The sequence below is a fragment of the Dendrobium catenatum genome, unplaced genomic scaffold, assembly GCF_001605985.2.
Source record: "Dendrobium catenatum unplaced genomic scaffold, ASM160598v2 fragScaff_scaffold_1028, whole genome shotgun sequence".
Taxonomy (NCBI): domain Eukaryota; kingdom Viridiplantae; phylum Streptophyta; class Magnoliopsida; order Asparagales; family Orchidaceae; genus Dendrobium; species Dendrobium catenatum.
This window is the reverse complement of record NW_021319490.1, coordinates 11,358-25,637: the sequence shown is the minus strand read 5'-3', so window position 1 is coordinate 25,637 and position 14,280 is coordinate 11,358.

Below are 14,280 nucleotides of genomic sequence, written 5' to 3'. Positions count from 1 at the left end.
CCCCCAAAGAAGAGTAAAAATCTCCCTATGCAGCCTCCACAACATAATAAAAAAGAATAAACCAAAAGGAGTCCCAGGCTCCCAGACACAAAACCAATAAGACCACCAAAACTACAGATAATAAATGATTTCAAAGAAAGGGCGAGCTTGTCGTAATGAGCCAGGAAATCCAAATTCAGCAGCCGCGGATGAGTGGCAATCACCTACAGCTGACATACCAACCATAAAACATTATCCCAAAGAACACCAGCACCTCCTGGTAAACCACCAAGCAAAAAGGAACAAACCCTTAAACTCCACCACAAAATAATAGTCAGGACATTATAAAAAAACCTCCCAAGCTTCCAGAAGTTTAAATAGGGAATACCCCAAAAAGTACAAGTAAAATCCGGTAAAGGGACCAATGGAAAATCGCCAGAAAGAGCCATAAACACCAGATAAAGATACTCAAGCAAGACGAAGGTAAGGAAGTCTGGTTTTATCCAGAGTAACAAGCCCTTTAAGAGGGGAGGGCAGATTACAAACATTAAGCACTTGATAAATATTAAGTTGACATCCAAATTTAGCCAACCATTCCGCACAAGCGTTCCCTTCACGATAAATATGTAAAATATGGTAATTAAGCTTGGATAGAGACACTTTGATTTTTCAAATCGTGTAAAAGTTGTGAGGATTACCAGCATTCTTATCCATAACAATATGGATTAAGAGTTTAGAATAAACCTCAATCAACACTTGATCAAAACTCAGTCTCAAACAGATGTTTAAACCATGAAGTAAGCCCAAAGCTCAGCAGTGATAACAAAACAAAGTTTTAGAAGGTCGAAAAATGCAGTAATAGGATTACCATTATGGTTGCAAATGATCCCACCCAAACCAGCCACATTCGAACAAACTGATCCATCCGAGTCAAGTTTAACATAAGGAAAAGTAGGCTTAATCCACTTCACAACATGGTCAACTTTGTCTAAGGGGCCATTTTTACTATTAATGCCAAAATGAGTTGATAACTAACTGCAGTTTTTAAAAATTTTTATAGTAATAAGATTGATAGAGTACAACTATAGAATTTTGTTTCTAATATTGTCAATGATCTAATTACTAACCATCTTGATCTCATTGTGTTTATAGTCACTCCTGGCATTCCAAAGGTACCAAACAATCAAAATAGGAATGAAATTATGGATATGACCTTTGGCTTTAGAAAACCACAATTTAAAGATATCAGCGACCTCATAATTAGCATTGAAGAACCCAATTTCAACAAGATTAAAGAAGTGGAACCAAACTTTTTGAGCAATCACACCATTAATGAACACATGCTTGATACTTTCAATATTAAAACAACATTGAAATTTAGAAGCAAAGATAAAACCTTTTTTCCACAAACGATTGTCCACATGTAAATAGCCTTTAAGGCATCTCCAAGATAAAATAGAGTAAGATAAAGGAATACTATTATGCCACAGAGAAGCAAAGTTTTGAGAGAATTCACCTTTGAATCTAATAACCTCCCACACCTTCTTAATACTAAAATTACCAGATGAGGATAAATTGAAAAGAATTTTATCTTTGCAATATAAATGTAAGGGAATTTGCACAATTATCTCAACAATGTCATTCGGAACAACCTCCAAGAGTTTTGTAATGTTCCATTAACCATTATGAATGAAAGAAAAAACTCTAGTATTATTAATAATATGGGTATTAAGATAGCTATCAATAGAAGACGTACCCAACCAATTGTCTTGCCAAAAATAAACATTCTCTTTCCCAAGGCCCCATTGGATATATTGTTCAACCTCCCATTTAATCTTACAAAGCCTTTTCTACACCAAAGAATCAGAAGATTTATAGTGGCAAACCAAAGGATTGAACTCTTTACAATATTTAGCATTCATAAATTGAGCCCATAAATTGTTATTAGATCTAAAGGTAAACCAAAGTTTATGAGAAAAAGTATGCATAGTGTCAAGAATAGTCTTGCAATTTAAAGAGCCCTCATTGTAAACCCCACAGACTTTTCTCCAAGTGGCCCAATTAATTCAAGACTTGTTGTTTTTTGCTCCCCAAAAAAACTTATTGATCATTTTTTCCAATCTATTACAAACCGTGGAGGGAGGTTGAAGTGTACGAAAAATAAATATAGGAATAGAACATAACACACTTTTGATCAAAACCAACCTACCCCCAAAAGAAAGAAAACTAGAAGACCAATTAAGAAGTTTCCTTTGAAAGATAGTGAAAATATTGTCAAAAAGATTTATCTCTTTTCTGCCTTTTAAAAGAGGGGAGCCAAGATACATAATAGGAAGTGAGGAAGAGTTGAAGCCACACACTCTCTTAATCTTATTGATCCTGCAATGATTCACAGATTTACCATTAATGAAATTACTCTTCTCCTTATTAATAGATAAACCACTAATATTCTGAAAAAGTGACAAAAATTGAATAAGAGTTTTAATAGTTTTAATAGAGGCATTCGAGAAAATAATAAAATCATTAGCAAAATTGAGATAAGTAATAGGAAGGCCACCAGCAGTATGGAAGAGAAGGTTAGGGATACTTCTATTAGGGATCCTTCTATAAAGATCCTCAAGGCGTCTTGAGAGGTATTCCATGGCGATAATAAATAGATAAAGAGAAAGAGACAAAGGATCCCCTTGTCTTAGCCCATGCTCAGGTCTAAAAAAACCATGGTTACTACCATTAATGATAACAAAAAAATAATAGTTTTCAATACTATTCTGAATAAGCTTAATGAAAGACTGATTAAAGCCAAACAGAGATAACACTATATAAAGAAATTGCCAGTTCAAATAATCATAAGCCTTAGTAATATCGAGTTTAAAAATAAGATTACCTCAAGTAGCTCTAGCATTAATATCATGAACCATCTCTTGAGCCAGTAAAATGTTATCAAATATACTCATACCTTTCAAAAACCCAGTTTGGTTAAAAGAGATAATTCTCGGTAAGATTCGCATTAATCTAGAAGCAATGATTTTAGCCACAAGTTTATTAAAGAAAGTACAAAGACTAATAGGTTTGAAATCATTCCAATAAGTGGTAGATTCTTTTTTATGGATAAGCACAATATTAGTGGAAGAGAAGAATTTAGGGTATGGGTAGCAATTAAAAAAATCAATCACAGCATCCACAACATTAACTTTAATAATATCCCAAGTTTTAACAAAATATTTGGTAGTAAACCTATCAGGGACAGCAATAGAATCGCTATTCATATCTTTAACAGTGCTCCAAATTTCATCCTCCGTAGGGGTTTGAGTAAGAAAATGATTATCTTCCTCTTCCACAACATTAGGGATCTCATCAGAATCCAAAATAGGGATGCTTAAAGTAGAGCTATTAAAAATCTCTTTAAAATAATTCACACAAGAATTAACAATTAACTCATCAGAATCATAAACACAACCAAGATTGTCAACCATTTTGAAAATATGACTACTAATTCTATTTTTATTAGCTAAAGCATGGAAAAAAGAGGTTTTCCTATCCCCTTCCAAAATCATAGTAGTAAAAGCCTTTTGTTTCCAAAAGATTTCCTCTTGATTTTACAATTGGAAAAGATGAATTTTAGCATTATCAAGATTAGAAAGATTATCAACTATAGGATTATCCAAAAACAATTTATCCAATTTCAAAACTTGATTTTCAGCTTCCTTGAAATTCACAAAAATGTTTTTGAAAACATATTTATTCCACCATCTGAAAACTTGTTTTAGTCTACTCAATTTAGCCCAGAGGCGAGCCATGCCTTTAATATTATTGTCAGGAGAGATAATGACTTGCCAGTTATTAGAAACCACATTTAAAAAATCAGAATGGGGAATCCACATGTTTTGAAATCTAAAGGCTAAAGAAGCATTAATTTTATTATCGAAAATGTTCATCAAAAGAAGAGCATGGTCAGATAAAGTTCTACTCAAGTGATGAACTTGAGTCATAGGAAAATCTCTTATCCAATCATTATTAAAGAGAATTCTATCAAGTCTTTGCCACATAGAAGATCTACTCCAAGTAAAAGCACTACTAGAAAAACCAATATAAGAAAGGTTGCAATTAGAAATCATGTGATTGAAATCATCCATATCATTCACATTAGGGGGGGTTACCCCCTATACTTTTATTAGCACTAGAGATAATATTGAAATCAGCACCCACACACCAAGGACTATTAGAGATGTGGGCAAAATCTGATAAAAGTTCCCAAAGAGGAGCCGACCTATTCTAGTACAAGCAGCATATACAAAAGAAGCATTAAAAATAAAAATGGAATAAGAAATTTGCACATGAACAACTTGGTGAAAATCAGAGATGTTGAGATGACTCTTCCATAGAATCCATATTTTATTAGAACAATTAGTAAGCTCATGTTAAAACCCAAATGAGAGGCAGTACTAGCTATTTTATTAGAAGAGATGAAAGGTTCAATTAAAACCAAAAGATGAATGTTATGCACACGACATAAGTTTCTAACACGGGTCTTAGAATTAGACCCCCCAATCCCCCTCACATTTCAAATAAGGGCTTTAATCATTGGAATTTTTTGTAGTAGCTTGAGCCCCAGTAGAACGAGGTGTCTCAGGTAAGGGAACTTTACCATTTTTTTTTCTTTTGCTCCTTATAAACTCCTTCCTCCTTATTAATTTTAGAAGCCCAATCAGCATTAGCAGTTGAAGAGGTAATATTTGGACAAACCCATTTCTCCATATATTCAATTTGAGCTGCATTAATAGGGTCAAGAATTTTACTAGGGATAAATTCCCCTTCTTCACAATCCTCCACACTATCCTTTCCCTTATCATTAGTATCCACAGTATTCAAGAGGTTGGGATTCTCTTCATTATAAAGCATGGAATCAATAGGGACAAAAATATTAGGAAGCTCAATACCTTCCCCAATAGTTTTATCATTAGGAAAACATCTCTCGGGTGAGTTGCAAGGAGTATTATCCAAAACTATAACATTTTTCGAAGGAATTAAAATTTTATTTTAAACATTCTAATAGTGGAAGGGGTGTCATCCTGATTCAAAGGAATGAGGACATCAACCTTCTCCGTGGACGTAGCGGTAGCGGCCCCCTTTCCAGTGGAGTTGTTGGAAACTTTTTTAAGCTCCGGATGTAGTTTAAAACAAGCAAAAATTACTTGACCATGTGTTTTACAGTGATTACAAAAATCAGGAACTTTTTCAAAATCCACATTTTGTAAATAACCAAAATCTTTTGATCCAACTCAAACTTCCTTAGCATGTTTCTTAGTTATGTCTACTTCAACTAGAACCCTAGCCATAGACAGACGGGTTCTAGAAGCAGTAGCTTGATCCATTAGAAATGGGCGGCCAAAAATCGAACTAAGGGCGTGCAAGACTTTAGCATTAAAAAATGCAGTCTAAGATTAGGAAACAAAATCGAAATAGGCACAATATGGGATTCTTCTTTCACATCAAAGAAAGGAATCCACTTCAAAATCTGCATTTGGCAGTTAAGAATAAAATAAGATCTACGGACAAAACACGACTGTAATCAAGATTGTTGGATAGCTTAATAGCAACATGTTTGAAATCTAAAAGTCCAACCAAATAGAAGCTCGACAATTTCATATTACTGAAAAAAGCACGAATCGCATCTAGATTAGGCTGTCGGAGGCCAAATTTACCCACTAAAGTGAAAGAAAAAAGATAAACAAGGTTCGAAACATCATCATCTGAGAGCATAATAGCCTGCACACCAATAAAAGTAGATGGGAGAAATGAAGGTAGGGTACACCTGCCGAAGATCCAGCGAGAACATCTTTAAAGGAACACAATTTTGGAGGAGAAGGAACTTCTGAGTCCAAGCTAAAGAAACCTTTGTTCGAGTCCTGAACCTTGGTAGCAACATTCCCCAGGGCATCGAGGAGGAAGCCCCTGCCATCGCAGCTTAGCCCAAACAGGGCCAAAAGCGAAAAAGAGAACCAGAAATGAAAAAAATGGAACATATCGGTCGATTGCACCGTCAGAGAGGACGCGAGGCGCAGGAGAAACCGAGGTAGGAAGGGAACCCTAGAATCACCCTAGCCAGCACTTAGGGCGACACGGAGAGTGAAGAGGGGGGGGGGGGGGTTGAAAACAAAAGGAGAGGGAAGAGGGGGGGGGGGGGTTTAAAACTAATAACACATTTTAAAACTAACAAACATATTTCAAAATTAAAGACATATATAATTTTAAAAAATTAACAACTGATTTTAAAACTAATAACAGATTTTACAACTAAAGATAGATTTTATAACTACAAATAAAAAAAAGTTTGTTATTGAATAAGACTAACAGCTAAATTAAAAAAAAAAACTAATAGTCTTAATTAATATTACTAACTAAGGTAAAATGTTAATAACTAATAACTCTAGTCAACATTACTAACTGAAAATAATATCTTAGGAAAATAAAATAATAGTAATAATAAAAGAACTGCAGCAAAATAAGTGGTTTCTTTGGTATCTGTTGACCTCATTTTTGTATGAGGTCACTTGGGCCAATCCTGACCCTAGATCAATCCTGATCCCAGATTAATCCAGACCCTAGGATTTTCTTGAATCCTAAGATCCTTCTAGATTCTAAATCCTAGGTTCTACTCTAGATCCTAGGATTCCTCCAGACAAATCTAGATTTTAGGATTTATTCTAGATCTTAAGAATCTTTTAGATTTTAGACTTTAAGATTTATCATAGACTCTAGGATAATTCCAAGTCAATCTAAACTCTAGGATTCCCCTAGATCCAGACCTTAAGATCTATTTAGGTCTTAGGATTCTTAAGGAGCCTAGATCATGGGACCTATTTAGAACCTATGACTCCTCTAAATCCTATACCCTAGAATCCCTTTAGATTCTAGGATCAATCTAGACTTCAAACCAATCGTGACTTAAGTCAATCCAGATCTCAATTCAATTCAAACATCAATCAAAACCCAAACTTTAGTCCAATTCAAAATCTAAACTCTAAGTTCAAATCTTGATCCAACTTCAATCTTATCCATTCACTTATGATGATCCTAAATGATCATAAATGATTTGGATAATTAAAATCCAATCATTCAAACTCAAAACCCTTTCAAATCCAGAAACCCCGGCTAAAATCCAAGGTTTAAAGGCTAAGTCATGAAAGCCTTTGCCAAAGATTTTTCAAACACTTCAAAACCCAATCAAATGACCTCCGATTTAGATTCTATCACTTGAAAAGTGATAAGACATGTATCTGGAGGTAACCCTCAAAATTTGAGCCCATTCTAAGGTCTCTAACCCCATAAATCGAATTAAATTCCAAATGCTGTAAAACCTTCAAATATTTACGTCTTATGCCACTAGACCTGCCACCCAGTGGATCATGATCCTGGAGCTTCCTCCAAAGCCTCCAACCACTTTGAGACCTTCGATTATGAATTATTTAACATTAAACTATACTTTGGTGGACCCATTTTGACCCCCAGTTGACCAGGGGTCAAAATGACCAAAGTACTCCTTAGGGGCTCAAATACCTATTTCAAACCAAATGAAGTCCAATTTGCTTGGAACAACTTCCAAAAAGTTTCAAATATCAAACCAAACCTGTTAGACCCAAATTCAGACCTTGGGTTAACCTGGTTGACCAAGTCAACCTAGGTTGACCAAACAGGCCCTTAAGGGTCAAAATAGGTATTTTGATCAATTTGATCTTTCCAGACCTTGGGACCACCTCCCACAGACTTAAAATATTATTTCAAACCTGTCCAACCCAAACCCACCCTTTGTGTCAACCCGGTTGACCCAGTCAACTTAGGTTGACCAAACTAACCCTTAAGCCTTTTTTACTTTGAATCAAAATTCAAATTGCATCCAAAACTCTATCAAAATCTCTTTATCACCATTCCTTAATGATCTGAATTTGACTAGACCCTGGACCCAGTTAGGAGTTGACTTGGTCAACTTAGCTCAAGTCTAATCCATTGAAACCCATTTGAATCAAATCATCTAATCTAGCCAAGTCAACATATTCAAGCAATCTAAATCCTTAAATCAATTCCATTAAATGGTTCAAAGCATTTTCAAGTCATTTAAAGCCACATCATAGTCAATTTGACTAAGTCATACATGTGAAAATCTTGGTCAAACTTGCATGGTTAGGCTTTAATCACTCAAGCTCCTAATAGGTTACCTTAGGGTCCTTCTAATCAGCTCATTAGGACTTCCTAGGTGCCACCTCATCTTTTGTTGACCTGTTGACTGGTCAACATGGTCAACAAATGTCTCCAAGGGGTTTAAATGCCCAAGTGACATGGCATCCTCATTCCAATTCAGCTCCAACAGCTTGGAGTCATTCTAGAACTTTCTTAAGCCCATTCCAGGCTATTGGATCAAGATCAAGTGGCTTGCATTACTCCCATGCCCAAGTGGGGACAAAAAAAACCCACTTTCCAAGTGGCATGTCCTTCGTCCTTTTGATCCTCTGCCCCTAACCACCCCAGGGACACGTGGCTTGATCTTAGGAACCCTTCCAGTCAATCCCAGCCTTTCATTTGGCCTAGTGATAATTGAATAGGGTAAAAACCCTCACTTGGGCCGCATTCCTTCGAGCCCTAATCTCTCACTCCTCAAATACTCTCAAACCCAGCCTCCTATTTCCTGGAGCTCACCTGATCACTTTCAACACTCCCCCACTCAAATCTCATCGGTCAAGGCCCTTTCCGGCGAGCTTCCCGTAGAAATTAGTTCAAATTCATTTTGTTGCGGATCTATTTTCATGGATTATGATTTTGATGATAGCAAACACTCTTATTGAAAATACTCTTATTTCTCTACAACTACCTTATTTACTGACATTGCAGGTCCATAAGATCAGACTGTATTTTGGAATCAGCTCAAGATTGGGTAGACTAGGTCTGAGTTAGTTTGTACCTTTTTTCCTTTCTTGAGTCTATTGTATTTGGTGCGGCTCCTAATGATTTGTAACTTGGAAGATTTTCTGTTGTTCCATAAAGATTTCTTTTTTTGGTAACATCATCTGGGATGATCTGTCCAAAAGCAAAAATCCTAATTACGGCGTCCTCATTAAAGCAACCATCATTATGCAAAAACATCATCCTGGATGATTTTGTATCGGCCAGGATGATAGGCTCAATATAGAAAAAATCTGCCGCCAAATCTATTTAGGAATTACTAATTTTTGGACATCATCCCGGTGGATCGTCCTGGACTATAAAATATCATCCCGGACGATCCAGGACAATTTTTTCAAAATTTTTTTGGAATTTAAGGAAAGCAATTATTACTTGATTTCACGATCAGATCGTCCTGTATAATCTCTAGATCGTCCTGGATGATATGCTGGACGATTGGACATTGGACAGCTCTTTTTTAGGGCAATGTTCAGGACGATATTCCACAATTTATATTGATCGTCCAGGATGATATATTATCATCTTGGATGATAAGAACAAATTTCTTCTGATCGTCTCAAATCATCCCTTTTAATTGGGCTTAAATTGCACTGATCGTACAAGAAGATATTAGTATCATCCTGGACGATAATGTCGGCAACTTGCATTAATGAGATTCTTTTCAGCTCTTCTACTTAAGCTATGATAAGGCACTTTGTATGTGTCTTTGGTAGCCATTATAGCTACGTTCTTTTGAGGGAAACTTGAAGAGAGAGCATGAAAGGGAGTGAGGAACTGGTGAAGTCTGAGAGAGGGAGAAGATCCTGTAAGGGGGGACTCAAGGGAGTGTGGAGTGGGGATCCACACGGCTGCTCTGGCAGGCTTGCACCTTAATACCGTCATTTTCAAAGATTATTTTGAGGGAAGTTCACCAAAGAAGAATATCTCTTTGGTGTCAAAGGAACCGACGACTCTGCCGCACTGTGGAAGGTGAAAGTGATTTTGTAAGGGCTTCTCCGCCTAGTTGTGGGGGCTAAAGGAGAGACACTTAGTTTAGTGCAATACTTGGAGGGTGCCTCCAAGGAGTGGACGTAGGTCAAGGTTTGATCGAACCACAATAAATCCGATGTATTCTTTCCTTATTACTTCTGCATTTAATTTCCATACTTTAGTTTTTATTGTGGTGATACTAGTTTTGATTTGTGTTTTGATTGAAAGATATTTTTTACCAATTCACCTCTCTCTCTTAATTAGCTTTGGGCCAGTTCATAGGGCCTAACATCCCTAACAAACTTTCAAGTGGCATCAGAGCAGTATTCATAAAATCTAGTTTTTAAAAGCTTTTTAATTTCAATCAATGGCTAATTTTTCAAATCATAATATTGCGGAAGGTTATTCAATCATCAGACAACCTTTGTTTGAAAATATTACATTTGATTTTTTGAAAATTTGCATGTCTATTTTTTTACAATCAATTGATTTTCGCATGAGGCATATGATTTTAACTGGTTATTCATTATCGTCACGTATTTTAGATGGAATTAAAACTGACATTTCTTTTAGTCAATGGAATAGAGATGAACAAATTGATGCTCAATTGAATGCAAAATCTTTAAATTGATTTTTCTGTGCTTTAAATTCTGAAGATTTTATGTTAGTATCCACGTGCACTACTGGTATGAAAATTTGGGATAAACTACACACCATCTACAAAGGCACTAGTGAAATCAAGCAATCCAAGTTGAATGTATTAATGCATGATTATGAAATATTTTTCATGAAACCTTATGAAACGATCTCATATATGTATACTAGGTTTATTAAAATTGTAACATCATTACATGCTTTAAGTAAAGAATTTTCAAAATTTGAAAAAGTTAATAAAATTCTTCGTTGTCTATTAGATAAATTTGATGCTAAAGTTGTTTCTATTTGTGAATAAAAAAAATTGAATGAATATTCTATTCATATTTTGATTGGCTCACTCATTGCCTGCGAGCAAAGTTTGGGTCAAAGACTTTTGGATGTAGGTAAAATGATAGTGCTAAAAGTTGAAGATACAGAAAGAGGTAGCTTAATTGGTGATGAAAGAAATAACTGGTCAAGCAAATTAAAAAGCTCACCAAAGCATAAGCATCAACAAAAGTGGAATAAAGATAAAAATGGTAAGAATGTCAATATTTCTTCTGACTTTATTTGCTTTGGATGTGGGAAGCCTGGACATATGAAAAATTAGTGACCTAATTTTAGAACTCTTCCTACAAAAGAAAAAGCTAAAGCAAAGCAAATAATAAACTGGTCAAATAATGAAAAGCAAAAAATTTCTTGGGCAGACCTGATCTCTTCTCTAAAGCATCAGACCAGGAGCAAGATGGTGCTTTTGTTTGTATTTTTTTTTTTGCATGTTTGTTTGATCTTTTATTTTTGTGATTTTCTTTTTTTTATCTTTTTCTTTCTTTTCTTTTTTCGTTAAATTTTTTTTGGGTTTCTCTCTGATTAACACACACGATCACTTTTCTAAAAAATGAAAAATCTACCTCCTGTATTTTTCTTGAAAGTTGTGGTTGATTTCTCTAAAAACAGTCAGAGGAAGGGAACTCATGATTTTATTTCTCTTTCTCTCTTCTTAAAGAGGTTATTTTACTTTTGATTCAAAATCTTCATCAAATTTTAAATTGTATTTTGAAACTGATTTTTTTCATCTCCCTATATTTTTTTAATCGCATAGGGATCTTTGCAGAATTATTGAATCCACCTTAAAATTTTCTTAATTAAGTTGTTCGTGTTGTCAATAATTTGGGTTTACTTTAGTTTTTAAAATATAAGAAAGAAAGCATATTTTTTGAAAATAATAAAAAAAGATGGCCAATGATGCCAAACCAAAAGATACGCAATGACGTCAAATTAAAAAAAAATACCCAAAGTGTAATAAAAATCAAAAGATGCTCAAAGAGCCATTCAAGTGATAAAGGACATAAAATGAGCCCACAAAAAAAATATGCTTATTTTTTCATATACTACTAAAAGCCTAAGAAAATCCTTGATATGTGCAAAATTTGTGCTTGAAAATCTTGGTTCCTGATTCAGCAATTCGTGCATTGATCGTCTATTAGATATATTTTATGAAAGGAGTTTTGAAAAATTAATGTTTCTTTTTCCCGTTCATTCCTTGATTTGGATATTGGATTAAAAAGTTTTTTGAGCCTTTAAAAAAACTTGAGCTTGGATTAACAATGTATGAATTTCTTACTTTTTCTAGATTATGTGTTGTCAATCCATTCCTCACAAAGTTTTTGAATAAAATCAAGAGGTAAATTTCTCATTTTAAGAATATTTGTTCTGTTCACTAGATCATGGATTGTTTTTATCTTTTAATCATTTTATTCTTATTATTTATGTCCATTCTTTTTTTGATAATGTCAAAGGGGGAGAACGTATTATTGAATTTGTATCATTTATTTTTTTTCTTTCTTTAAAAAAATTAAAAAAACAACAAATTTTTTTTATCTCCCCTATTTTTAAAGTTTTATTCTAGTGAGGGGAAGATTAGAAGAAAATGTTTTCTTATTTGTAAATTCAAATCATAATATTTGTCATCATCTAAAAGGGGGAGATTGTTGCGAATCTGTTTTCATGGATTATGATTTTGATAATAGCAATTACTCTTATTGCAAATACTCTTATTTCTATACGACTTCCTTATTTACTGACATTGCAGGTCCACAAGATCAGACTGTATTTTGGAACCAGCTCAAGATTGGGTAGACTATTGAGTCAGTTTGTACATTTTTTTCTTTCTTGAGTCTTTTGTATTTGGTGTGGCTCCTGATGATTTGTAACTTGGAAGATTTTCTGTTATTCCCTAAAGATTTTTGTTTTTGGTAACATCGTCCGGGATGATATTTATATCGTCCTGGACGATCAGTCTAAAAGCAGATACCCTAATTAGGGCATCCTCATTAAAGCAGCCATCATTATGCAAAAAACATAATCATGGATGATTTTATATCAGCCAAGACGATAGTCTCAATTTAGAAAGAATCTGCCGTCAAATCTATTTAGGAATTACTTATTTTTGGAAATCGTCCCGGTGGATCGTCCTTGACTATAAAATATTGTCCCGGATGATCCAGGACAATTTTTCCAAAATTTCTTTGGAATTTAAAGAAAGCAATTATGACTTGATTGCACGATCAAATCATCCTGGACGATCGCCAGATCGTCCTGGCCGATTTGCTGGACGATTGGACATCGGACAGCTCTTTTTAAGGGCGATATTCCAGAACCTTGCAAGCCTCATTGTCAGGTACAACAATAATCCACACTTTATACTAATCGTCCAGGATGATATATTATCGTTCGGGATGATGAGAACAAATTTCTTCTGATCGTCTCAAATCATCCCGGCTGATTGGGCTTAAATTGCACTGATCGTACATGACGATAATGTCAGGTACAACGATAAATCCAGTGTGTTCTTTCCTTATTACTTTTTTTTTTAATTTTTGCACTTTGGTTTTTATTGTGGTGATATTAGTTTTGTTTTGTGTTTTGATTGAAAGATATTTTTTACTAATTCACCTCTCTCTCTTAATTAGCTTTGGGCCAATTCATATAGCCTAACATCCCTAATGAACTTTCACGTTCGAGGTGCTATAGTGCTTGATCCAGGCATTTTCAGCTCAAGGTTCCTTCTATCAGACTACACTCGGACAAACAACAAGTTCAGAGAGTTAGATTTCATCCAAATCCAATGACCATATGAGGTATAATCTAAAACCCTAGGTTAAAACACTTAGTTTAAAATAGCTTTTGATTAAGCGCTTTTTAAGTTTTTAAATTAAATCCCTAAAAATTCTGTTCATTCAAGAAATCCATGTTTAAAATTTTTTCAGTTTGATCAAGCATACTGAGAGAACGAATCGTTTTTCTAGCTTAGGGTCTCGGTCAAGTTCATGCATGGGCTAGGCAAGCTCTGGATCCTTGATCGCAACATCAGCAGTCCAGATCGAGTCATACAGCTCTATGGATCGTCTCCCTGATTCGCTTCTCCACTGGATCAGTGGTTTGGCTCGATCAGAACCGTTCTTTCATTACAGCAGAAGATCTGACGGCGGTGGGCAATTGCTGACTCAGTTAAGTGATTTGCACGTAGACCCCTCGCATTTAATGCCAATGATCGCCCACCATTTCTGACTGGTCGAACTAGAATGGGCCACGTGGCATGAGTGGCTGCCATTTGATTTAAAAGGATTTAAGTATTCTTTTTAAATCATTTTAAGTTAAAAAGAAAAATAATAAAAAATTAATTTTAATTAATATAAAAAAATATTTTATATAATAAAATTATAATAAAATTAATTACTA